This window comes from Lutra lutra, chromosome 7 (genome assembly GCF_902655055.1).
Source record: "Lutra lutra chromosome 7, mLutLut1.2, whole genome shotgun sequence".
NCBI classification, from domain to species: Eukaryota; Metazoa; Chordata; class Mammalia; order Carnivora; family Mustelidae; genus Lutra; species Lutra lutra.
The window spans coordinates 105,376,359-105,401,528 of record NC_062284.1 but is presented as its reverse complement, the minus strand read 5'-3'; the positions used below and the strand labels follow the sequence as shown (position 1 = coordinate 105,401,528).

General features: G+C 40.5%; 1 long non-coding RNA gene across 1 annotated transcript in view; it reads left to right on the top strand.

Annotated features, from left to right (window-relative positions):
* The window catches only part of LOC125105062 (uncharacterized), a 78,390-nt gene that overhangs the window by 37,053 nt on the left and 16,167 nt on the right, over positions 1-25,170 (top strand). Inside the window, exon 2 of the long non-coding RNA XR_007128801.1 lies at positions 1,129-1,275. This is a non-coding gene — a long non-coding RNA (uncharacterized LOC125105062). The remainder of the gene's footprint in view (positions 1-1,128; positions 1,276-25,170) is intronic.

Below are 25,170 nucleotides of genomic sequence, written 5' to 3'. Positions count from 1 at the left end.
CAACATAGGGAGCCACTCTGATCCATGATTTTTGATGTTAGTGCTCATGAACTAATGCTTCTGATGGGTCTTTTCATTATTCGCCAAGAAGACAACTTATGTGAAGAGTTACTTAGACCTATACCTAAGTAAATGGGTTTCCCAAAGGGGTCTGGGCCCCCATGACTCACTCTACGAGAGTCTTAGTTAATCTGCCCCTGAGCACCATGCCAGCCAGGCCCCTGTCACAGGGCTGACCCATAAGAGCCCCTACTATCTCTCACCACTGAAGCGGGAGGGACAGAGACTGTGGTTATCAGCTTGGGTGATACTGGGCTGGATTGGAAGGGAGGGAGATATGAAGTGGCCATATCCTTATGGGGAAGGCAAATGGATACTGGATAGATGTTTTAATGCCTACCTAGAATTCAGTCAACAAAATTTATGACCAGAAAGAGAAATGAGTAAGAAAAAAATACAAATGTATTCATGAGAAGAAAACAATATCTTGAGAAGCAATCCTATTATCCTGAAGATTGGCCTAAATGAAACTTTAACCTATTCGAAGAGTCCTCAGGTCTTAGTGAAATAGAGCTGCTTTTCATTTCCTGTCAGCCTTGAAGGCATCTGGGAGGTGACTTGTTGTCAAGTCCAAAGGGAGACTGCTTGCACTTAGAAGGGAGTCTTTCTGGGGATTCGGCAAGGGGGTGGGGTCTCTTTTAGCTGTGCTCTTGTGATTCCTGGCAAATGAGATGTGTGAAGGGAGCACAAGTGGGCAGGCAGAGAAGAAGGTTGGCTGGTAGTGACTGTTTTAGGGATCGACCAAAGGAAATTGAAAATATTTACAAGTAGATGTCTGTCTATCACCTGGGACCACAGAGTTGTGCTATGGGATACACCTAAGCGTGGGCAATGGCTCCTTCCTTTCATTTCCTGGAACTAGTTTTCTAGGCAGCTGTGAGGTTATCATTAGGGACTTTCATCTCCCCTTCTATTTGTTTAAGTCCTTTTAACACTTTAATCAAAAGTACTACCATTAAAAATTAATTTCTCTGCACTCAGTTCTAAGATGCAAATACTCCTGAAAAGGGTCACAAAGAAAGCCAACACACACTAAAATGAGCCCGGCTTATTTGATACTTTTTCTAGATAGAAGGAGTTCCTGAAGAATGTGGGGAATTGGAAAGTAGAGGGAAAATTGAGGAGACACGATGGCTTCTGGATTGGAGCCATATAGTAGCTGAAAGCCTTTAATATATACCTCAAATCTGTGGAAATGCGTGCATAATTACTTGGGTAAGTATAATGTTTTGTTCATCTGCTGTATTTTACCCTACGATATAATGATTCTTTCCAAGTGCATGGAATTTTCACCATAACACAGTAGGCTCAGGACGATTTGACAAAAACTTATTTAAGGGGCACTTGGGTGGCTCAGTGGGTTAAAGCCTCTGCCTTCAGCTCAGGTCATGATCCCAGGGTCCTGGGATCGAGCCCCACATCAGGCTCTCTGCTCCGCAGGGAGCCTGCTTCCCCTCCGTTCTCTCTGCCTGCCTCTCTGCCTACTTGTGATTTCTGTCTGTCAAATAAATAAATAAAATCTTTAAAAAAAAACCTTATTTAAATTATGAATACGCTTATAGTTGAGTTTGCTTGAAGGTTAAGTTAATCTACACATAGAATGTAAAATACATGCATGCAAATTGGTACAACCTTTTGGGAAGGCAATATCTATTAAAAATTTGAATGTGCATACTCTTTGATCTGGCAATCTTACTTCTGGGAATTTTTCCACAGAAATGCTCCTCACAATTATGCAACGATATTACATAGGATGTTTCCTGAAGCATTGTTTATAGCAGTGAGTAATGAGAAATAATTCAAATGTCCTTTCTTAGGGGAGTGATTAAATAAGTCATGCAAGAGTCTTAAAAGAGAATATCAAGAAACTTAAAAAAGAATGAGGCATTCCTGTTACTAACACAGAAAGGTATCAAAGCTCTGTTTTTCTGTGAAAAAGCAATTACAGTAGAATAATAAATAAAATCTTTAAAAAATTACAGTAGAATATACACAGGGCAATCTTGTATCCTTATACGGTGTTAGAGTGGCAGAAGAGGCACAAAGACTTATACCAAATTGTAAATGCAAGCCGTCTTTAGGGGATGCGGGACTTCGAGTTTCTGTTTTTATTATTTCTGTACTGCTTGAGTTTTCAGCAACATGTATTACTTTTACAATATATATATATATATATATATATATATTTTTTTTTTTTTTTCCTATACCCTTTTGAAGTGTGGGCCTTGATTTGGTTACAAGCTCTCCTCACCAGGGGAATGTTCTTTCGTCTCATGCCTGTGGTGGTGGTGGTGTGTCCCTCTTGGTTACTCCGACCTTTTGCTGATCTGTCCTCATGCTGGGTGGGAAGCTCTGGGTACCAGGTCCGCTCCTTCTTACAGACTCACTGTCAGTGCCTCCGTCTTTGGGGATTTGATGCCTTTACTTCAACCCTTTTACACTTGCTTTCCCTTCCTCACACACCCTTTCCCTGTTCCTCCGTTTTCACTGTGCTTCTTCCCCTGCCTGTAGTTTCCATGCTCTTTATGCTCTGCCCTCCACTCTTTTTTGCATGTTGATTTTCTTTCTTTCTGAAGATTAAATCTTCATTAAATCCACTCTCCAGGAGTGGAGATACCTTTCCTCATTGCTGCCGTTTAGGGCCCCCCACTCTGAACAGGGTAGTAAGTGCTCCATCACCTGCTGTTGCTCAAAATCTGAGCTCACCCTCTTTCAGCTGCTGGCATTCATATAACCAACTAAGGATACTCTGAGATTCAGTGGTTTTCTGATAATTTTGTGACTTTCTTTGGATGGCCAGAGAGGCAAATGAAACATGGTCATAGGCAGAAAGTAATCTGCTAATCGCCATAGAAATAGCAAGAGGACTGAGCTGACAGGCCTTCAACATGGCCGCCAGGAAGATCCCTACTTCCTGGTATTCAGACCCTCTGTAGTCCTCTTATATGGAGTCAGAGTTGACTTGTGTGACCAGCAGAATACTGTGGAAGTCACAGTGTATGTATGACTTCTGAGGCTACTTGGTTTCATGGATTGCTAGTTCTGGGTAAAGACAGTCATCATGCTGTGAGGACATTCAAGCAGCCCAGTGGAAAGGCCCATGTGTAGGGGAGTGGAGGCCTCTTGCCAAAAGCCAGCACCAACTTGACAACCATCTGAGTAAGATGACTTGGAAGTAGATCCTCCAACTCCACTTATGGATTCAGATGGCTGAAGTCCCAGCAGACATCTAGCCTCACGAGACACTTGAGCCAGAACACTCCAGCCAAGACACTGCCAAGTTCTTGACCAACCTGGATGAAGTTATGAGAAAACGCATGATTCTTGTTGTTATAAACACTGAATTTTGGGGTTATTTGTCCCACAGTATTAGATGAATAATTTAAGAACCATGTCTCAAAGACATGAAATAGCCCTTCTCTCCACGGTCTTTTTCTGTTTACTTTTTGTAAAGTCAAGTCTGTAGAGAGGAATAACTCTCTCCTAGAGAGAGAGTATGCCTACTAGAGTGTAGGCTTTGGCAATAGACCTGGTTTGGATCCCAGCACCATTAAATCCTAGTTTTGTGACCTTGGAATAAGTTGTTTAACTTCTCTGAGCCTTATTTTTAATATTTTTTAAATGGGGGGGAATCCTGAAACCATAAAACTCCTAGAAGAAAATATAGAGGGTAAGCTCCTTGACATTAGTCTTGGCAATGATTTTTTTGGATTTGACACCAAAATTGAAGGGAACAAAAGCAAAAATAAGTGGGACTACGTAAAAATTAAAAAGCTTCTGCACAGCAAAGGGAACTCCATTAACAAAATGAAAAGGCAACTTAAAGAATGTGAGCAAATATTTGCAAATCATAAATTTGATAAGAGGTTCATAACTAAAATATACAAAGAATTCATAAAACTCAATAACAAAACCCCAAACAACCTAATTAGAAATGGACAGAGAAACTGTATAGGCATTTTCCCAAAGAAGACATACAGATGGCCAGCAGATACATGGAAAGGTGCTCAGCATCACTTAGTCATCAAGAAAATGCAAATTAAAACCACAATGAGATATCACCTCACACCTGTTAAAATGTCTGTCATCAAAAAGACCCAGAAGTAACAAGTGTTGGTGAGGAGAATGTGGAAAAAAGAGAACCCTTGTGCACTCTTGGTGGGAATGTAAATTGGGACAACCACTATGGAAAACAGTATGGAAGCTCCTTAAAAATTTAAAAATAGAACTCCCATATGTCCTAAGAATTCCACTTGGATATCCTTGGATATATATCCAAAGGAAACAAAATCACTGTCTCAAAGAAATATCTACACTCCCATGTTCATTGTTCATTGGAGAATTAGTTACAGTAGCCAAGACATGGAAACAATCTAAGTATCCATTGACACATAATGGTCAAAGAAAATGTGACATATAATGGAGTATTACTCAGCCATAAAGAAGAAGGAAGGTCATTGTGAGAATACGGATGGACATTTTGGGCATTATGCTAAGTGAAATAAATCAGACAGACAGACAAATACTACATGATCTGACTTATATGGGGATTCTTAAAAAACCCCCAAACTCATAGACATGGAGAGCAGATATGTAGGCCCCAGAGGCAGGGGCTGGGGGTTGAGGAAAATGAGTGAAAGTGGTCAAAATGTGCCAACTTCCAGATATAAGATAAATAAGTTCCGGGGATGTAATGTATAGCATTGTGATTATAACTAGAAATACTGTATTATATATCTGAAAGTTGCTATAAGAGTAGATCTTAAAAGTTTTTATCACAAGAAAAAAATTTATAACTATGTGAAATGATGGATGTTAACTAGACTTATTGTGATTATCATTTCACCATACATTCATATATTAAGTCATTATGTTGCACACCTTAAACTAATCTAGCATTATATATCAATTATATCTCAGTAAAATTTGAACAAAATGAAGTGGGGGGAAATGATGGTACCCACTCAGCAGAGCTAAATTAAAGATGATGTGTGTAAACAAAAATTATTCCAGATCATGACGCAGAGTAAATGTTTAGTAAATGTTATCTTTAAAAAGACAAAAAGAGGGGTGCCTGAGTGGCTCAGTGGGTTAAGCCGCTGCCTTCGGCTCAGGTCATGATCTCAGGGTCCTGGGATTGAGCCCCGCATCGGGCTCTCTGCTCAGCGGGAAGCCTGCTTCCTCCTCTCTCTCTCTCTCTGCCTGCTTGTGATCTCTGTCTGTCAAATAAATAAATAAAAAATCTTAAAAAAAAATAAATAAAAAGACAAAAAGATCCAACAGCAAAGGCAGAAAACTCTCCTCAGTGTTTTTTTCATTAATTATTTTCTGTATATAATGTCAACAACAATTTGAATTCAATTAAACTTTGCCCTGCTTTTAAATTCATTCCTCATTCAGTGTCTTGCTTTTGTGTGATTGAAAATATCCTAACTTTATAATGGAACACAGGAGTCCATGAGAATGCATTGACCAGTGCATTAAACCAAGATAAATTTGAGAATGGTGCCTGCCTTCTCTAATGGATATAGCAACAATGTTCAGATTTTCATTATGAAAATGGGCCCTTTCTCGGTAGACTTAACATTTCCTCTGATTTAGAGCATGAGAGACACGGCTGCTATTGTTTCTCCAATTACTGTAAACGTGCATTAGTGAAACTTTACCACCAACGGATACACCTTCCAGAGAGGCTGTATGGTTTTACGATAGAATAAATAATTCAGAGTGTGTTTAGACCCAAACTCCAGGCTTAAATTGTTAATGAATTTATCAGTATGACAGACTGATGCAAAGTTGCATCAGAATATAGAACTACTAAATATTTATAGTGATTCTTTATTCAGTTACTGAGTGATTCACTCTCCCAAGCTAATAACTTGAGCTGTAGAGGCAGCACATTTTTTTCTTTGCAAGAATATTCTTCAATCTCCCAACCAGTTAATTAAGTTGTTTAGGAATAGAACTTGTAAAATTCATGTTTAATGGCAGAATGAAAAGATTTATTGAAATTGATGATATGCTTAAGGAAAATCTATCACTGGGTCAAAAGAAGGATTGTGAGAATTAGTTTTAAACAACCTATTAGAAGAGATCTCCAAAGTTACTAAAAAGAATTAATTTTATTCAGAGTAAATGATTTAAAGTTTTTACATAATTATTTTTCTTGTCAGGGATTTCCTGTAACTGCACTTGAGACTGTTGTGTATAAACCTTGTCTTAGGAGAGTAGACTAATAGTTACAGCAGACATTAATTAAATTACATTATATTTTTGTAATGTGCAGGTTTTTAATGCTTTTTTGAGACAAAATTGACCCAAGAGTGAACTTTGGCAGACAAGTTCAGTCCTCCACCCACATCTACTTTGTATTAGTCAGGGTTCAAGGAGAGAAATAGGACCACTAGAAGTTATATATCTATGTAGATCTCTGTCTCTCTATATAGAGAAATCTCTATATATAGATCTCTCTCTCTCTCTCTCTCTCTTTCTCTCTCTCTCTCTCTCTCTCTCTATATATATATATATATATATATATATATATATCTCCATGATTTGTGTGTATAATGTTTTTTAAAATAGGGATTTCACCTGATACAGTTGTGGGAGTTTGTTGAACAGTCTCTGTAAGGTTGTCATCTTATGGGATGAGACGGGATGGGATGTCTATAAGGCTATCATCTCATGGGATGATGGGATCCTGAAGTCTGCAGGACAAGCAGATGGGTAAAGAAGATGGATAGAAAGAATGTGAAGATCAAGGACCAGTTGGAATCCATGAGCATGAGTTGGATGTCAATGCTTACTGTCTCCTATGTTGACATCATGGGTGTCCTGCAGGAGAAGCTGGTATCTTTTTTTTTTCTTTTAAAGATTTATCTATTTATTTGAGAGAGAGAGAATGATTGTGTGGAGGGAGGGGCAGAGGGAGAGAATCTCAAGCAGACTCCCGATTGAGCTTGAACCCCACGTGGGGCTCAATCTCAGGACCCATGAGATCACTACCCAAGCAGAAACCAAGCATCAGCTGCTTAACCCATTGATCCACCCAGGCTCCCCAGAAGCTCCTAAATACACCTCACTCAGGAGTAATAGAAGATGCAGCAGGATCCAGGGCAAGGTAGAATTACCCTGGGGTTAACTTATCCAAGGTAAGTCATAGCCCTGGTCACTGCATCATATCAAAAAGGTGAGCCAGCAGTAAGGAACAACATGTGGGAGTTACCCAAAATGGCTGCCTTCACCTTCTGAGCACAAGAATAAAAATGGCTGCTCCTCCATTTTCTCATTCCAAATATTGCACAAAGTATACTTTTTGGTCTTCCTTGACTGGAAACTTAGTTGGATGGGAATTCTGAGAAAGAGAATTCAGCCATATTATAAAGTCACCACATCCTTGGATCCCTTATACCATTTCTTTCTCTGCCCACTCTCTGTGCTGGGTTCTGGTGTGCCGTGGCCTCTCAGTCAACACCTGTAGCTCTTCTTCTGGATGGATGAGCTTCAGCTATTGGAATTGCTTCCCCTGGAAGTGCCTGGGAATTTCCTTCCCTCCAGGACAGCTATTGGCCCATGCCTGACCAGTGTGTTTGTCCTCAGTGTTTCCTAGTAACTGGGATCTCTGCTTTGGATCTAAGTTTCTCAATAATAACATTCTTCTTTGGCATCTCATATGGCCCAGTGGCTGAAATTTTTTCTCAAAATCTTAATTTTCCTATAACAGGATAGCTTAGGGAGGCTGTGCTTCTTTGATATTGTTTGACCATCTTTATTGATGGCCTGGCCTATCCCAGATTTGATAGACCATATGTCCTAGATTCCCCCCACCTTTTCTTGTGAGCTGATTATCTAGGTCAGGACTCACCATAAGACTTCCCTCTCACATGCCCTTACCATGAATGTCAAGGCCAGTCTCTGTTATATGTTCAGATCTTGGCCCTTTGGCCATCCACTAGCCCTTCTGGATCTGCATGTCAGAGTATTCCCCAGGCTGATCCATCTTGCATCTGCCTGTGCCCTATTTCTGACAAAAAAGAGAAAGACTTGGCAAAATAAAAATTTTTGATATGTGAAGAAATATGGAAGCCAAGGGTTTGAGAATAAAGACAGAAATAACATTTATTCATGAGTGTCCCGGATTGTGTTCTTCTAGATCCTGGACATGTTGTGATGAACTAACCAAAGTCCCTGGCCTCATGGGTCTTACCTTCTCATGGGGGAGAAAAAAGACAACAACAAAAACCAAATAAATATATGATGTGGGAGGCAGAAATTTTAGTATATGTGCTGCCGAAGCAAGCACTGTAGGAGGCAGAAATAAGTGCTAAAGAAAACAAAGCACAGCCAGATGATGGAAAAGGACAGTGAAGATACACTGCTTAGAGGGGTGGCTTGGAATGTCCTCTTTGGTGGGGTCACGTTTGGGCAGAGACCCAAATGAAAGGAAGGAATGAGTCAAATGTTTATGGGAGAAGAGTCTTTCATGCAGATGGGATGCAAATGTGAAGTCCTGTTAGCATCTGAGAATAAGCAAGGACTTATTGCCACCTACATTAATTGGTCGTGAGGCATCCTGCTAAGCACTTTACATATATTCTCTTTGAATTAAAAAATGTTAGTGTTATGATTAATGTGGCTACAAATGTTTTATACACATGAATTTTTCTTCGCTTATTTCAATCATTTTCACAGGATAAATTTCCAGGAGTAGAGTTTGAAGTCAAAGAATATGGGCATTTTTATAGCTCTTGGTATTTTATTACCAAATCGCTTTCCCAAAGGACTGGACCCAGAAATTTACATTGCCACCAGGAATGTCCAATATAGTAAAGAAGTAAGTATTTGAATGGCATTGTTGTTGCAAATGTCCACATTCAGAGGGACAGTAGATTATTTCCTCCAAGAATGGGGTGGAAAGATGTTCTTATCTGAACTTTGGTGCTTTATGATGTTTTCTTTAAGGCAACTTTGTTTCCAGGGCACGTTTAATAAAAATCCACAGAATTAAACCTACACCACCTCCTAACATTACTGAATTGGAGTCAGAAGATGTTCAAGTTCTGGCTTTACCTCTTTTCAGCTGTGTGGCTTTGGGTAAATCTCTAAACTGTGCTGAGATTCAGTTTGCTCATCTATAAAATGGTGATTTGTACTTGGTTAGGATGTAATGAGAATAGAATGATACAGAGTATATAGAAGCACTTTCTAACTTTGGAGAATTCTATGTGCATTAGGTAGTTAATATTATTTGCTAGGCATTCTCTGTCATTGTCCTCCAAACAAATATGAAGCACAGTGTTTATTATTATTATTTAAAGATTTTATTTATTTATTTGCCAGAGAGAGAGAGAGAGAGAGAGAGCTAGCACAAGCAAGGGGAGCAGCAGGCAGAGGGAGAAGCAGACTCCCTGCTGATCAGGGAGCCCAATGTGGGACTCGATCCCAGGGCTCCAGGATCATGACCTGAGCTGAAGGTAGACATTTAACCGACTGAGCCACCCAGACATCCCTATTATTATTATTATTATTATTATTAGAATAAGTTAAAATACAGTGTTATATTAGTTTCAGGTGTACATTATAAATGATTCAAAAATTTTATATATTTCTCAGTGCTCTTCAAGATAAGCGTACACAGTGTTTGTTATTAACGTATTTTAGTGCATGTTTTTCTGTGTGGCTTCCTCTTCTATTAAGGGAGCTCCAGTTTCCCTGGGGCACCCCCATCCTCAGCCCACCACCACCATCATTCCCAATCCAGGTGGTATGTGGGAAGTTGACTTTGCACTAGGATGTTGAGGTGGGCAAACGACCCAGACTGAAACCAGTCAGTACATCACTCCACCCCCTGATCCCAGTGATGGGCTCAAGGATGGCCATGCAACATAATGAGCCATAATCCTGGAATCTGTGCAATGGCACCCAAGGGAGCATCCTCCTTTCCCAGCTGTGGGAATAGGTTGCGTGCCTTGCCACCATGAGGAAGAGCCTGCATGGGGATGCAGCCAAAGCAGGAAAATGGGGAACCAAGAGATGCGAAAAGAAAACCCTGACATCCCCTGGAGCCATCCATCCCCTATCCCTGAGTCCAGCTCTGCTTGCCTTGCACTTGCCAGTTACATGAACCAATACATACTTTTGCTTAATCCAGTTTCAGACGGATGTTCTGTGATTTGAAGCCCAAAGATTTCAGAACTACACAAACACTGTATGCATTTGCGTAGCTCTTTTTAGTTTCCAAAGCGTTTCACATATTATGTGTTTACCATTGGTTTCTCTCAGCCTCCTTATGAGACAAGCACGGACAGTGCTCTTCTACACTTTCAAGGTGAAATGCCTAGAGCAGTGTGTGTGGTAGTCATGCACCAGTTCCACACTCCGCTGATACCCGCTACTTCCTCCCCGCAGGAATTGGAGCCAGTCACCATCTTCTCTGCCTCCCTGACTTCTTGTCTGAAAAACTGGGGGAAATTACACATCCATAGAGAGTTTTCAGTGCATTAGACGATCTGGAGGGTATGAAGTGCTTAGTATAGTACCTGGCCAGAGGTGGAGGTCAGCTGGAAAAAAAAATTAGAATTTCTGCAAAATCCCAGAGCTGCTGTGACCCAAGCCAGGCCGCAGTCCACTGTTTCCCATGTCTTGCAACGCCGTCCCATCCTATTAGAAATCCGTGAACTTCTGTGGGGGCTTGATTTGGGGGAACTTCAAAGGAGTAGAAAAGCGTTCTGACGGCTCTTAGAGCGAAAGAGGAATGACGCTCACCAAGAAGGCAAGGAGTCCTCCAGTCTTTTTCCAAAGAGATATTAGATCATGAATTCTGATTTACAGAAATACTGAAGGATATTCCTAGAAAACCTATTAAGAAAACATAACAAAGATGAACCGAATCTATAAGGCAACATGGGGGAAATGTATCAAATAACTGGATATTTATTTCCATATTGAATAAGTTGGCAGAAAGCAACAGGGCTCTTACCGAATTTGCTGACTTCATTTCTCTTTCCCTCAATATAATAGAAATGTTGACACTCACATTGAGTCATGGAGTGACCGCCAGATATTTTAAGGGCTGTTGCCTCACTTGAAATGGATGAATAATTGCATCATATGCCCATATATTAGCAGAGACAGGAGGTGTTTTTATGGGTCTGTTTCCTTGTCTCTGTTTTCTTATAGTTTTTGCCCAAGAAACTCATTAAGGTTTGTGTTTAATGATCTGATTGAAGCACTCAGTATCTAACTGGTTAACATTTTTATTAACTCTCCATTTCCAAGGCAATAAAATACCCCAGTCCCCCATGTCTTAAGCCCAGAAAGAAAATCATTATATGACCTAAACCTAAGGCATGCAGTGAATAGTGTTCAACTTGCTGCATTCAGGCATTTCAGCCTGGTGACTAACACAGCATATATGCAGAAAATACAGAAGACGCAACATTATTATGAATCTGATATGCCTAGTTTTGTTATTGAGATAATTGTCTTTTTACCCTGCCACCACTCATCTTGTTTTACTAGTTTTGGTTAAAGTGTTGGAAAAACCGAAAATGATATTGTGCTAATTATCCTTCAGTGTTTATAAAGTTTCTCTTTAGAAAAATGGGTCTCCGAGATGCTTCTGGAAAACATTATACGCATGGAGATTATTCATGATTTTGCTGCCACTAGTTCCTTGGCGACCTGGAGAAGCTCTATTCAAAGCCATTTTAATCTCTTAGCTCCTCAGTAACCATCTATTAGCATCACATAGAGTCAATATTGCTTTCACTATTGGCGTTATTACCCGGCAACTCTAAATGAGACTCACTGGAACTCAATCCCAAACCCAAATATCCAGAAATCTGATTACCTATGCTCTGTTTCCGGAAGATGTCATCGGTGGGGGCTAAATTTAGAAGCAGGGCAGCGATGTACTGGGTGACTGCTCTCTTGAGATAATTTGTAGTTGAAGAGCCGTATCTAAATTATGTTCCATTGCAGAATTGTTTATTTATTTTTGTAAGCAAAAGGGATGCTCTGAGTAGCCAGCTACCTAAATACCATCTCCTCACACACACAGTGGACAAGGTGTGCTTTCAGTGAGCCCCAGGAGACCTGCTTGGCAGCCGAAAGGAAAATGCTGGAATGTGCATCACTGGTGTGTGACCGCACATCAGGGCTGAGCGCTGACGGATTGTCTTCCTGCCTTCTTCTTGGACCCAGGAGTTATCATTCAGTCTCTTTGTTCCCGCCTTGCAAGTGAAAATTTATTATAAAGAATGGTTTGTGTACTTGCCCCAAATCCATTTTGGTTCTTCTTGTTTTATGACCACAGTGCTTCACTGTAGATTTTCTCCTGTTCCAGTGCCTTGTCTTTGTCATTTATCATGCTGACAGTTTAATAGAATTGCAGGCCTGGCAGATGGTGCTGGGATGTCCTCTCCCACATGATGCTAAGGAGCTTTAACCCTAGCAGGGAGTCTCTTGATACACTGTTGCAAGAAATGCTACTAACAATCCTGGTATGACAAAGCAGCAACCAGAGGGAGAGTAAAAGTGGACAAGCATCGATTGCGTGGGATTTTATTTTTAGTGCTTCTGGGGAAGCCTATGATGAGGGCTTCCTTAAGATGCCTTTGGGGCCAGTATATAGGCAGCTATGGTGGTATACTTAGTTAAGTTAATAAAACTCCTGAGAGGGGATAGAATGAATTGTCTGGATATACTTTAGCAGGGTACAGGTTATCATCCAGATAAAAGCAAGATGAGTGGGTCTAGCGAAGCAAAATAAATGTGAACAAGAGGTTACAGCCTAATCAAAAAAAAAAAAATTAACATTCATTGGGAATTTACTATGTCCCAGACAAAGATCTAAATACTTTATTTACATTATTTAATTTAATTTGCTCACCAAACTTTTCAGACAATTATCAAACCAACATTTGCTGAGCTGTGCTATATGCCAGGCACTGTGCTAAACATTTTACAGCCATTAGCTCATTTTTCTTCTCAGTGATTTTACTTCTCAAATATTATTCTATTCGCTCTTGCCAGTCTCTACTGCCAACGCAGGTCACCAACAATATTTTAAAACTTGGTAAAACAAAATAAAAATCACATACAATAAGGTGCCCACATTGTAAGTGTGCATACATACACGCCCCACGGGACCACCCTGATCAAGACAGGAAACATTTCTAGCCATCCGCAGGGCTCCTTCCTGCCCTCTCCCAGCTGACGCTCTCCTCTGAAGGAAACCACTATTCTGATCCGTCACCATAAATTGGTCCTGCCTGTTCTTGAACTTCATACCAAAGATTCACCCTATGTATATATCTCGAGTGCGGCTTGTTTTATGTAACATTGTGTTTATGAAGTTCATTCATGTTGTTGCATAGATCAATATTTTGTTCTCTTTCTCTATTGTGTAGTTGTCCATCATATGAATATACAACAGTTATCTGTCCACCTGCAATTGCTTCTTGCCTAAATTACCAATTAGCTTGTAACTGGTCTCCTGGTATCTCTAGTTGCCTTCTGTAACTTCTCTGCAGTGCGTAGCCAGAATGGTTTCCCTTGTCCTTCCTGAGGGAGATATGCACATTGAATCTGGTAAACACTAGTATTCTGACAAGTTTGGGTTGCATTTTGGGGTAAAGAGAGTCCAATTTAACCATTTCATTGCAACATACATTTATTGTGCAGCTAAGTTGTAGCTTCAGCTCTTTAAGAGCACATAGAAAGTCCATAGAATGACAATTACGTAAATTAATACATTCAATTCAGTGTGATTGATTATACCCTAGTGGTAGAATACCAGGTACAAGGCCATCATAAAGAGGAAGAAGTCCTTCTCAAGGTTCTTGTCCTTGGCTTTCACTCCTCTCTCACCAAGAAATCTAATTACTGATTGGCCTCCAACATACCTGGATATGTGGAAGTGGATCCTAAATAGGAGGCAGAAGCAGCTCAGTCAAAATATCATGGTTAAAATAATAACTTGGGGCGCCTGGGTGGCTCAGTGGGTTAAGCCTCTGCCTTCAGCTCAGGACATGATCTCAGGGTCCTGGGATCGAGTCTCGCATCAGGCTCCCTGCCTCTCTGCCTCCTTGTGATCTCTTTCTCTCTCTGTCAAATAAATAAATAAAATCTTAAAAAAATTTAAAAAAATAAAATAATAACCTTGGGGGCACCTGGGTGGCTCAGTCAGTTAAGATCTGCCTTCGGCTCAGGTCATGATCCTGGGGTCCTGGGAGCGAGTCCCACATCTGATTCCCTACTCAGCAGGGAGTCTGCTTCACCCTCTCCCTTGCCAGCCTCCCCCAATGCTCATGCTCACTCTCTCTTAAATAAACAAATAAAATCTTAAAAAAATAAAGTAAAATAATAACCTTGGGTTTCTGGTGGGTTTTGTTGCCATGTCATGTGTGTGGCTGGTATGTCCCTGAGAAACCAGCCAATTCTGTGCATATGGACAGGAGTCTTTTAGTTCTGAAATGCGGAGAATCAGAGCTGCAAATGCCAGATGACATGGTTTGGGTACCAGGTGATCTCCTTTAATGACATCTGTAGTAGTGTTCAGTTGAGTACACTGTACAAATTAGGCACTTAAGGCATACTGCTCAGTTTGACCTGGCAGTGAGGTATAATGAAAGGTTTATGTTCTTACTTAGAATAGGTGTTGAGGATATGACAAACAGTCAGCTTTTTCTTTCTTTCTTTCTTTTTTTTTTTTTTTAAGATTTTATTTATTTATTTGACAGAGAGAGAGAGACAGCGAGGGAGGAAACACAAGCAGGGGGATCATGAGAGGGAGAAGCAGGCTTCTTGCTGAGCAGAGAGCCCGATGCAGGCTCAATCCCAGGACCCCGGGATCATGGCCTGAGCTGAAGGCAGATGCCTAACAACTGTGCCACCCAGGCGCCCCAAATAATCAGCTTCTTATTTACATAATAAGATAATTTTCTTTAGTTGATGATGTCAGGTAAATCTGTCTACCCCTGAAACTCTCAAACAGTTTTTTATTTTTTTTCCCAGTCCTGTCAAGAAGATGAGACTCTACTTTATTAAGCAGATTAATTAATTAACTAAGATTATGTTTATCAAGTGGAGCCATATGAAAACGTGAATTACTGGTTGTTTTATTTGCCATCCTCTTTTGGTGAATGAAAAGTGAATTTTTGTATTTCCGTGAATGTAAATAGTTATGCTCTGAATTTGGCAAAAATTCAGCAATGGATTTTAGAAGTTTATTTATTGAAATATTCACCAAAAAAGTATACGTACAGCTCAACAAATCATGTCAGTGCAAAGTTGAGTAGCTATACATATTTTATGTAGCTTTCCATTATTGTTTTTGTTCTGCTTTGTTTACTTACTGTTATTTTATCTATGTAGGTATGGATAGCGTCTAAATAATTCAAAGTTTATCATGTTTATATAAATGTATAATAGCTTGTGGAGTCATTTCTTTTCTTCTTGGGCACTTGCATTTTTACTTTTATTTTTTTGCTCTTTAGTGCTGCAAAGGGATTATTTGTACAACTGACTTCTTTCTTTTGAGCCATTTTCTTGCAATGTGAAATTGCTGGTTCAAAAATCAGGAATCGTTTTAAGGCTCTTTTTATTTAATTTCATATGGCTGGTCCTAATGTCAATGCATAGTATCTATTTTTTTTTTTAAAGATTTTATTTATTTATTTGACAGAGATCACAATTAGGCAGAGAAGTAGGCAGAGAGAGAGAGGGGAAACAGGCTCCCTGCTGAGCAGAGAGCCCAATGCGGGGCTCGATCTCAGGACTCCGAGATCATGACCTGAGCCGAAGGCAGAGGCTTAACCCACTGAGCCACCCAGGCGCCCCTCAATGCATAGTATCTTGAATGATACTCATGTATGCTTGTATACTAATACTAAACATTGAATTTTATAATTTTTCATTTATTTTATCTTGTTTCATAGGAGTATATCGTATAAGGGATTTGACGGGGTCTATCCGCATTCATTGTCTTCCTATGAGCTAGCTAATAAAACTTCAGCAAGTTAATGCCGGGACATCTTTTAACTGTATTTATGGTTGTGGGTGTGTGATATACTTAGTATTCAGTACCTGAATTTAAAATTAAACTAAAGTGTTTCTGAATTTTCATGAGAAGTAAAAAGAGTCCCCGTGATTATTTTGTTTTGGGAAGGGGTTTGAACTGTCTTGTACTAAAATTGAAATTCATGCAACACCTACTCTGAGGGTTGGTTTGTTTTGTTGACATGGAGAAAAGGGTCTCATTAAACTCGAGAGCTTCATTTGGTTCTTTTTTTTTTTTTTTAGTCTGCCAGTTTTTACTGAGTTATAACTGACCTATAACATTATATTAGTTTGAGGTGTACAATTTAATGATTTGATATTGGTGTATATTGCCAAATGATCCCCACATTAAGTCTAGTTACCATCCATTACCATACGTAATTACAATTTTTTTCCTGGTGCTGAGTACTTCCTAGATCTACTCTCTTACCAACTTGCAAATATACAATACAATATTGTTAACTATAGTCACCCTGATATGCATTATATCCCCAGGACTTAATTTATGATATAACCAGAAGTTTGTAATTTTCACCTCCTTTACCCAACTTGTGGACCTACCCCTGCCACCACCCGGCCCCCAACTTCATTTAGGTCTTAAAGAGCAAAGAGTAACAGGGCATCTACAAAGCAAGTTTGCGGGACTGAGACCTTAAAACTTGCCCTCTTTCGCTTGCTGGTTGGCTGTTAGTGTTCCGGTCTGGGGAAAGCATGTATGGACATACTGGCTAAGAACAACATAGACTCCTCATTTTTGAAGGGAAAAGCTACCAAGAGTGGAGGCCTCTAAAAAATTGATGGAAAATGGTCATGGATTATGAGTTAGGCATTTGGACATAAAGAGTCTGAATTGAGTTGCCCACAAGTTACCTTGACTTGTTTCCTAAAAGGGATGGAGCTTCTGAAATAAGGTAAATGACTTCTTGGAAGTGAGAGGCAGTTTGGTGTAACAGTAGAGAACATGGGGTTGGATCCCACATTTTTCACTTACTAGTTATGTGACCCTGGAAGCCTCTAAGCCTTAGTTTCACAATCTGAAAAATGGGAATTAAATCTACCTCAAAGAATACTTGTCAAGTTAAAATGAGATAATGTATATAACACCTGACACACAATGTGTGTTCAGCATATGTTGTTATTTTTCTGTGGATGTATGTATGTGCGGACCCATAGCTCCATGAAGACAGTGAAGGCTGCCCCAAAGGGGGCCCTAGAAGAAATTTGTTGCTTCTGTATCTTGTGAAGGTGGCTTCAGGACAGGAAACGAGCCCGAGAAACAAGTCCTTCCACAGAGCTTCTAGAAAGTTTCCATAAGCAGGTGGCAGAGATCTAAGCTGGGATCCTTAACTGATAAGAAGCACTTAGAGCCCTAATTTTTTTTTCTATCTTCAAAAAAGTCCAATTCTATAATTTGGGTGTTCTTTCCTTTAACCAAGAAACAGGGTCATATAAACTAAATAACCTATAATAAAAATGATTAATAGATTTTCGGTTTTTTTTAACAAGCCAAATTTTAGAAAATCATGTTCTCCCACAGGTTTGCAGGCTGCTAGAAACCTCAGAGGAGTGAGTGCACAGGGAGAGCTTTTGTTATTTGTGAGGAAAGGAAGGTGACCTAGCGTTCCTGGGCTCTATACACTATTCACTGATGAATATGACCTCTTTCTTTCTTTAAAGATTTATTTATCTATTTGAGAGCTAGAGGGAGGGAGCACAGAGGGAGAGGCAGAAGCAGACTCCCCACTGAGCAGGGAGCCAGATGTGGGGCTCCATCCTAGGACCCTGAGATCATGACCTGAACTGAAGGGAGATGCTTAACCAACTGAGCCTCCCCCGGGTGCCCCAAATACAACTGCTTTCATAATTTGTGAAAAATACCAATATTGGGTACAACCTCTAATACCAAGGTGCTAATGCAAGTCATTATGAGACACAGATGCAAAAGGAAACATTGTGATCCATGCTGAAGCCCTCACTAGAGGCAGAATATTGGGTATTGATACCCATAATCAGCCTTGAAACTTTAAACGAGTTGTGTCTATAACATCTGCCAGGCCTGCCAAGGGGTTCTAGGAGCTATGGATTGAAGAATGGAATTATTTTCGGCAAAACTTTTCGCCACCTGGGATGTCTTAATGGACTTGGCAGGTAGGCAGACACACCTTCTGCCCATGGCCACCGGCTGTAGCCCGAGGGTCCCTCCCGCTCGGAGTCCTCTGGGAGATGGTGTGGCAAGGATTTGAGCAAGCTTTTCTTTTCATGAGACCAAAAGTGTCCCCTGACTAATGTGTCTAGACACAGCTCTTCACAAAATGGGAGGCCCAGTGCCCTTGCTTAATCTCAGATCCTCCCTCCAATAGGGCAGTGTGGAATTGCTGTTCAGGCCACATTTTCCTGATCTCTTTTTCATTGATTAGAAGTGAAAAGATGAAGGAAAAGGCACTTAGACAAGGACAGGAGGAACACCCCCAAAACTCACTTTTTCTTAAAAATTTAGAATGTCATGAATAATAAATAAACAAATGGATTTGGGGAAAGAATCCTCATAATCATATTCTTGTTTTTTTTTTTTCAAAACTCTTGAGAGTTCTTTGTCTTTATTATATATATAGAAGAAGCCATAAATTCAGAGACCTTCTATACTATTACCTAAGAACTCTAGAACCAGAAACAGTCCTAAGCAGTCAGTCGCTTTATTGTATTGATATTATTTCTACTGGAAGTTTCCACACTTGTGATAGAAGGTAAACTCCATGAGGGCAGGTGATCTGCCTAATTTACAGCACTCTTTAATCCTGCAAAAAACAGTAGACACACACTAGATGCCTAGTGAAAATTTGTTGAGTGAATGAATGAATATCTATTTTTAAATAAAAGGTATCATCTTAGTGGTCATCTCAATGGAAACTTCAGTATTCCCACTAAAGCCATGGAGTTTCTTTAAAAACTGTTTCTGGGGGGCACCTGTGTGGCTCAGTTGGTTAAGTATCTGACTCTTGGTTTTGGCTCAGGTCAGGATCTCATAGGTTGTGAGATCAAGTCCCACGTTGGGCTCCAAGCTCAGCGGGGAGTCTGCTTGAGATTCTCTCCCTCTTTCCCTCCCCCCACCCTGGGCCATGTGCTCTCTCTCAAATAAATAAATCTTTAAAAACAAAAAAACCCTGTTTTTGGACCACCCATGTGGCTCAGTCAGGTAACTCAGTTAGTTATTTAGTAAATAGTTATAATAACTCAGTTATTTTGGCTCTGGTCATGATCTCACGGTCCTGGCATTGAGCCCTGTGTCGGGCTCCCCATTCAGTGCAGAGTCTGCTTGGGATTCTCTCTCTTCTTCTCCCTCTGCCCCTCCTCTGCTCCCAGACACACACTCCTGTGCGCGCACTCCCTCTCTCTCTAAAATAAATACATATTTGAAAAACCCAACAACTGTTTTTGATGCTTACAGGAGTCACTGGGGTATGGTCTGTGAGGTTTTCACTGCATCAAAGAGAGGCACAATCTGGAATGACCAGTAAACAGTGATATGATACATTTCCTGACTCTGAGCAGCCCCCAACATCCCCTGCTTTTGCTCGTGTTATGCGAGTTTATGAGGCGACGTCCAGCTCTCCCTAGAAACATGTTTCAGTTGATGGGCTTTTCTCTTGTACCTAACCTAAAATGATCCTACTGTAAAGGGCTTTCTTAGTTTTGTTTGCTCCTTGGTGCCGAGAAAGGAAGAATGTGTTAATATATTTTACATTCATTGGAAAAACTGTTATCTCACTCCTCCAATTCTTTTCCTCTCACATCAATCAACAATATTTAGAGTCTCTATTACGAGCATAGTCCTCTGCTTTCCCATGGCTTCACACCTTATTTACGAGAACTTTGATAACATTCTCATTCTTCTCTAAATTTTCTCCCATTTGTTCACAGCTTGCTTCAAATATGAGCCCACAAAATTAGGCATGCAATGGTGAGTGCATTAGAGAAACACAGCCTGTGCGTAGGTTTTTCAGGGACACCTAATCTCCCTTTATTCATATCCAGAAAAAGGGACACTGATCAGCGAAGCCCCTTTGCAGATGTGGCATGGAGGGGGTGGGGGTTACAACCACTGAGACAGGCTAAGGAACTTGATGTTTCCAAAATGTCTCTGGATATAATTTTTCTTTCGTAGAAAATAAGTAGCACGTTATAATCAAACTTTCAAAAGGTTGGAGATTTTCTTGCTTTGTTTGGCTCTGTATTAGAGTTATTGCCACAATTACACTGTGAAACAAACCATTTCCAAACTCAGAAGCTTACAAAAACAAGCATTTACTCTGATGCTAATGGGTCCGCAGGTCTACTGAGGTTTGGCGGGTTCTGTCTGTTGCTTTGGGCTGGCATTGGCTGGGCACCTTTGTTTTGGGCTGTTGGTCACCTGGGCTTGTCTCCTGGGTGTGGGTGGGTTCATGTCCTCTCCTTCTTCTTGGACGAGTGGCTACACTGAGTTCTTAGGAAGAAGGGCAGGAGTGCAAGAGTCAAACATGTCGAAGGCCTCTGTTTCTGTCTCTTCTATTAACATTCGTTGGGTGAAAGCAAGTCATATATCCAAGTCCAATATCAACGGGGGCAAAGGAGAGTGTGTACCCACTGGGGGGGAAATAACATCTATTTCTCAGACTGTGGAAGGGTATGTTTGCTGAGCAGTAATCTCAATGATCACCTAGCACACTTGACCGTAAACTTACAAAGGCAAACCATTGGTCTGTTTTGCTTGGCACTGTGTTCCCGGGGCCCTCCACGGGTAGTGAGGGGCTCAAGGAACATTTGTCAAGTGAATGAATGAATGAATGAATGCAGGAGAAAGCGAATAATACAGACCTAGGAATAGCAGACTAAGAATAGTATTAATGGTAACAGAGTAGGATATTTTCTTTATAACAAAGGCATTTATTTTAATCAGATCTTTCTATTCTTCTCTTTTCTTTTTTTTTTTTTTAAAGATTTTGTTTATTTATTTGACAGAGAGAGAGATCACAAGTGGGCAGAGAGGCAGGCAGAGAGAGAGAGAGGTGGGGGGAAGCAGGCCCCCCACTCAGCAGAGAGCCCGATGTGGGGCTTGATCCCAGAACCCTGGGATCATAATCTGAGCCACCCAGGCCCCCCTAATCAGATCTTTCTGAATGTATGACACAATTTGTACTAAAATAACTAATGTGGTGCAAATATAACCATGTGTCTATATTCTGATCTTTGTCCTCCGGTGAGCGTAGTTCAAGAGGCGCTCTTCTGGCCTGGAGGCCCCTCCACATCAGATAAACATGAGGGCGTCCTGTGACTTGCAGTGACTATAGAGCCTGCCTCTCCAAGAGCGGCTCTGCTCTGAGTCTCCCTGCAGAACCAGGGCGTGGGCTGAACCTGAGTTCTGTGGCGGAGACTGCTACTGGGCAGTTTCTCCTGTTTCTGGGGCCTGACCAGCTGGATCCCATGGCTTGAAGCTCTGCTGCAGGGAGTGCTTCAAGGATCTCTTCTGTCCACCCCAGTTAGAGTCAGCGGAGATAGCTCACACATCCTGATCGCACTGCCGCTGCTGATCCTGACGCCGGGACCGACACTGGGCCCCGACTGCTGCTGTGGGCCCCCCTGGCAGTGTTGGTGACCCTGCCTGGCTAGCCATGTTGACCACAGTTTCCAGGAGTCACTGATGAACTGCCTGGGAAAGCCAGATAGTTTAAGTAGGGCAGATCCAAGTCTGGCTGTTAAATAAATTGTTGAACTATGTTAAATTTGGTTTAGCAGGAAAAAAAGGCGTGTGATTGCTTATTTCCAACATCTTGACAGAATGTAAATTTGAGGCAGGCAATGTATCCATCTCGTTCCCCATTATCATCCCAGGGACTAGCCCCGGGCCTGGCTTTTGGCATATCTTCAGTTCGTGTTCTTTGAATGCATATGCATTCTCCAAATTATTTATATTTGGCTTTACAATAATTTTTTCAAAATGTTATGATGTCATCAAATTAGTGATACTTCAAAATTAAATGAAATTTGATTCAGTAAGTTCTATGTCTAGAGCAGTCACTGGCACATAGTAAGTGCTCTATAGTATTTCACAAGGTAAAATAAGTTCCCAGCCAGAATGAAGTAACTTTTCTGTTTTTGTTTTTCCAATTTGGAGCAAAGTACATATGGTCTAACTTCTCTGTCACGTCTCTCTGTCCTCTCGATGTCTCCCCTCTAATTCCGTCACTTAGAACGATGATCGGGATGAACACAGTGATGTCACCATGACATCTAGTATTTGTTGAGCATCAGGCATCGTGCCAAATGTTTTGTGTGCATCATTTCTTTTTTTTTTATTATTTTTTTTTCTTCTTAAATTTTATTTTTTATAAACATATATTTTTATCCCCAGGGGTACAGGTCTGCGAATCGCCAGGTTTACACACGTCACAGCACTCACCATAGCACATACCCTCCCCAATATCCATAACCCCACCCCCCTCTCCCAACCCCCTCCCCCCATCAACCCTCAATTTGTTTTGTGAGATTAAGAGTCACTTATGGTTTGTCTCCCTCCCAATCCCATCTTGTTTCATTTATTCTTCTCCTACCCCCTTAACCCCCCATGTTGCATCTCCTTTCCCTCATATCAGGGAGATCATATGATAGTTGTCTTTCTCCGATTGACTTATTTCGCTAAGCATGATACCCTCTAGTTCCATCCACGTCGTCGCGAATGGCAAGATTTCATTTCTTTTGATGGCTGCATAGTATTCCATTGTGTATATATACCACATCTTCTTTATCCATTCGTCTGTTGATGGACATCTAGGTTCTTTCCATAGTTTGGCTATTGTAGATATTGCTGCTATAAACATTCGGGTGCACGTGCCCCTTCGGATCACTACATTTGTATCTTTAGGGTAAATACCCAGCAGTGCAATTGCTGGGTCATAGGGTAGTTCTATTTTCAACATTTTGAGGAACCTCCATGCTGTTTTCCAGAGTGGTTGCACCAGCTTGCATTCCCACCAACAGTGTAGGAGGGTTCCCCTTTCTCCGCATCCTCGCCAGCATCTGTCATTTCCTGACTTGTGAATTTTAGCCATTCTGACTGGTGTGAGGTGATATCTCATGGAGGTTTTGATTTGTATTTCCCTGATGCCGAGTGATATGGAGCACTTTTTCATGTGTCTGTTGGCCATCTGGATGTCTTCTTTGCAGAGATGTTTGTTCATGTCCTCTGCCCATTTCTTGATTGGATTCTTTGTTCTTTGGGTGTTGATTTTGCTAAGTTCTTTATAGATTTTGGACACTAGCCCTTTATCTGATATGTCATTTGCAAATATCTTCTCCCATTCTGTCAGTTGTCTTTTGGTTTTGTTCACTGTTTCCTTTGCTGTGCAAAAGCTTTTGATCTTGATAAAATCCCAATAGTTCATTTTTGCCCTTGCTTCCCTTGCCTTTGGTGATGTTCCTAGGAAGATGTTGCTGCGGCTGAGGTCGAAGAGGTTGCTGCCTGTGTTCTCCTCAAGGATTTTGATGGATTCCTTTCTCACATTGAGATCCTTCATCCATTTTGAGTCTATTTTTGTGTGTGGTGTAAGGAAATGATCCAATTTCATTTTTCTGCATGTGGCTGTCCAATTTTCCCAGCACCATTTATTGAAGAGGCTGTCTTTTTTCCATTGGACATTCTTTCCTGCTTTGTCGAAGATGAGTTGACCATAGAGTTGAGGGTCTATTTCTGGGCTCTCTATTCTGTTCCATTAATCTATGTGTCTGTTTTTGTGCCAGTACCATGCTGTCTTGATGATGTCAGCTTTGTAATAGAGCTTGAAGTCCGGAATTGTGATGCCACCAACTTTGGCTTTCTTTTTCAATATTGCTTTGGCTATTCGAGGTCTTTTCTGGTTCCATATAAATTTTAGGATTATTTGTTCCATTTCTTTGAAAAAAATGGATGGTACTTTGATAGGAATTGAATTAAATGTGTAGATTGCTTTAGGTAGCATAGACATTTTCACAATATTTATTCTTCCAATCCAGGAGCATGGAACATTTTTCCATTTCTTTGTGTCTTCCTCAATTTCTTTCATGAGTACTTTATAGTTTTCTGTGTATAGATTCTTAGTCTCTTTGGTTAGGTTTATTCCCAGGTATCTTATAGTTTTGGGTGCAATTGTAAATGGGATGGACTCCTTAATTTCTCTTTCTTCTGTCTTGTTGTTGGTGTAGAGAAATGCAACTGATTTCTGTGCATTGATTTTATATCCTGACACTTTACTGAATTCCTGTACAAGTTCTAGCTGTTTTGGAGTGGAGTCTTTTGGATTTTCCACATAGAGTATCATATCATCTGCAAAGAGTGATAGTTTGACTTCTTCTTTGCCGATTTGGATGCCTTTAATTTCCTTTTGTTGTCTGATTGCTGAGGCTAGGACTTCTAGTACTATGTTGAATAGCAGTGGTGATAATGGACATCCCTGCCGTGTTCCTGACCTTAGTGGAAAAGCTTTCAGTTTTTCTCCATTGAGAATGATATTTGCGGTGGGTTTTTCATAGATGGCTTTGATAATATTGAGGTATGTGCCCTCTATGCCTACACTTTGAAGAGTTTTGATCAGGAAGGGATGCTGTACTTTGTCAAATGCTTTTTCAGCATCTATGGAGAGTATCATATGGTTCTTGTTCTTTATTAATGTGTTGTATCACATTGATTGATTTGCGGATGTTGAACCAACCTTGCAGCCCTAGAATAAATCCCACTTGGTCGTGGTGAATAATCCTTTTAATGTACTGTTGAATCCTATTGGCTAGTATTTTGGTGAGAATTTTTGCATCTGTGTTCATCAAGGATATTGGTCTGTAGTTCTCTTTTTTGATGGGATCCTTGTCTGGTTTTGGGATCAAGGTGATCCCAAATAAAATAAAATGAGTTTGGAAGTTTTCCTTCTATTTCTATTTTTTGGAACAGTTTCAGGAGAATAGGAATTAGTTCTTCTTTAAATGTTTGGTAGAATTCCCCCGGGAAGCCATCTGGCCCTGGGCTTTTGTTTGTTTGGAGATTTTTGA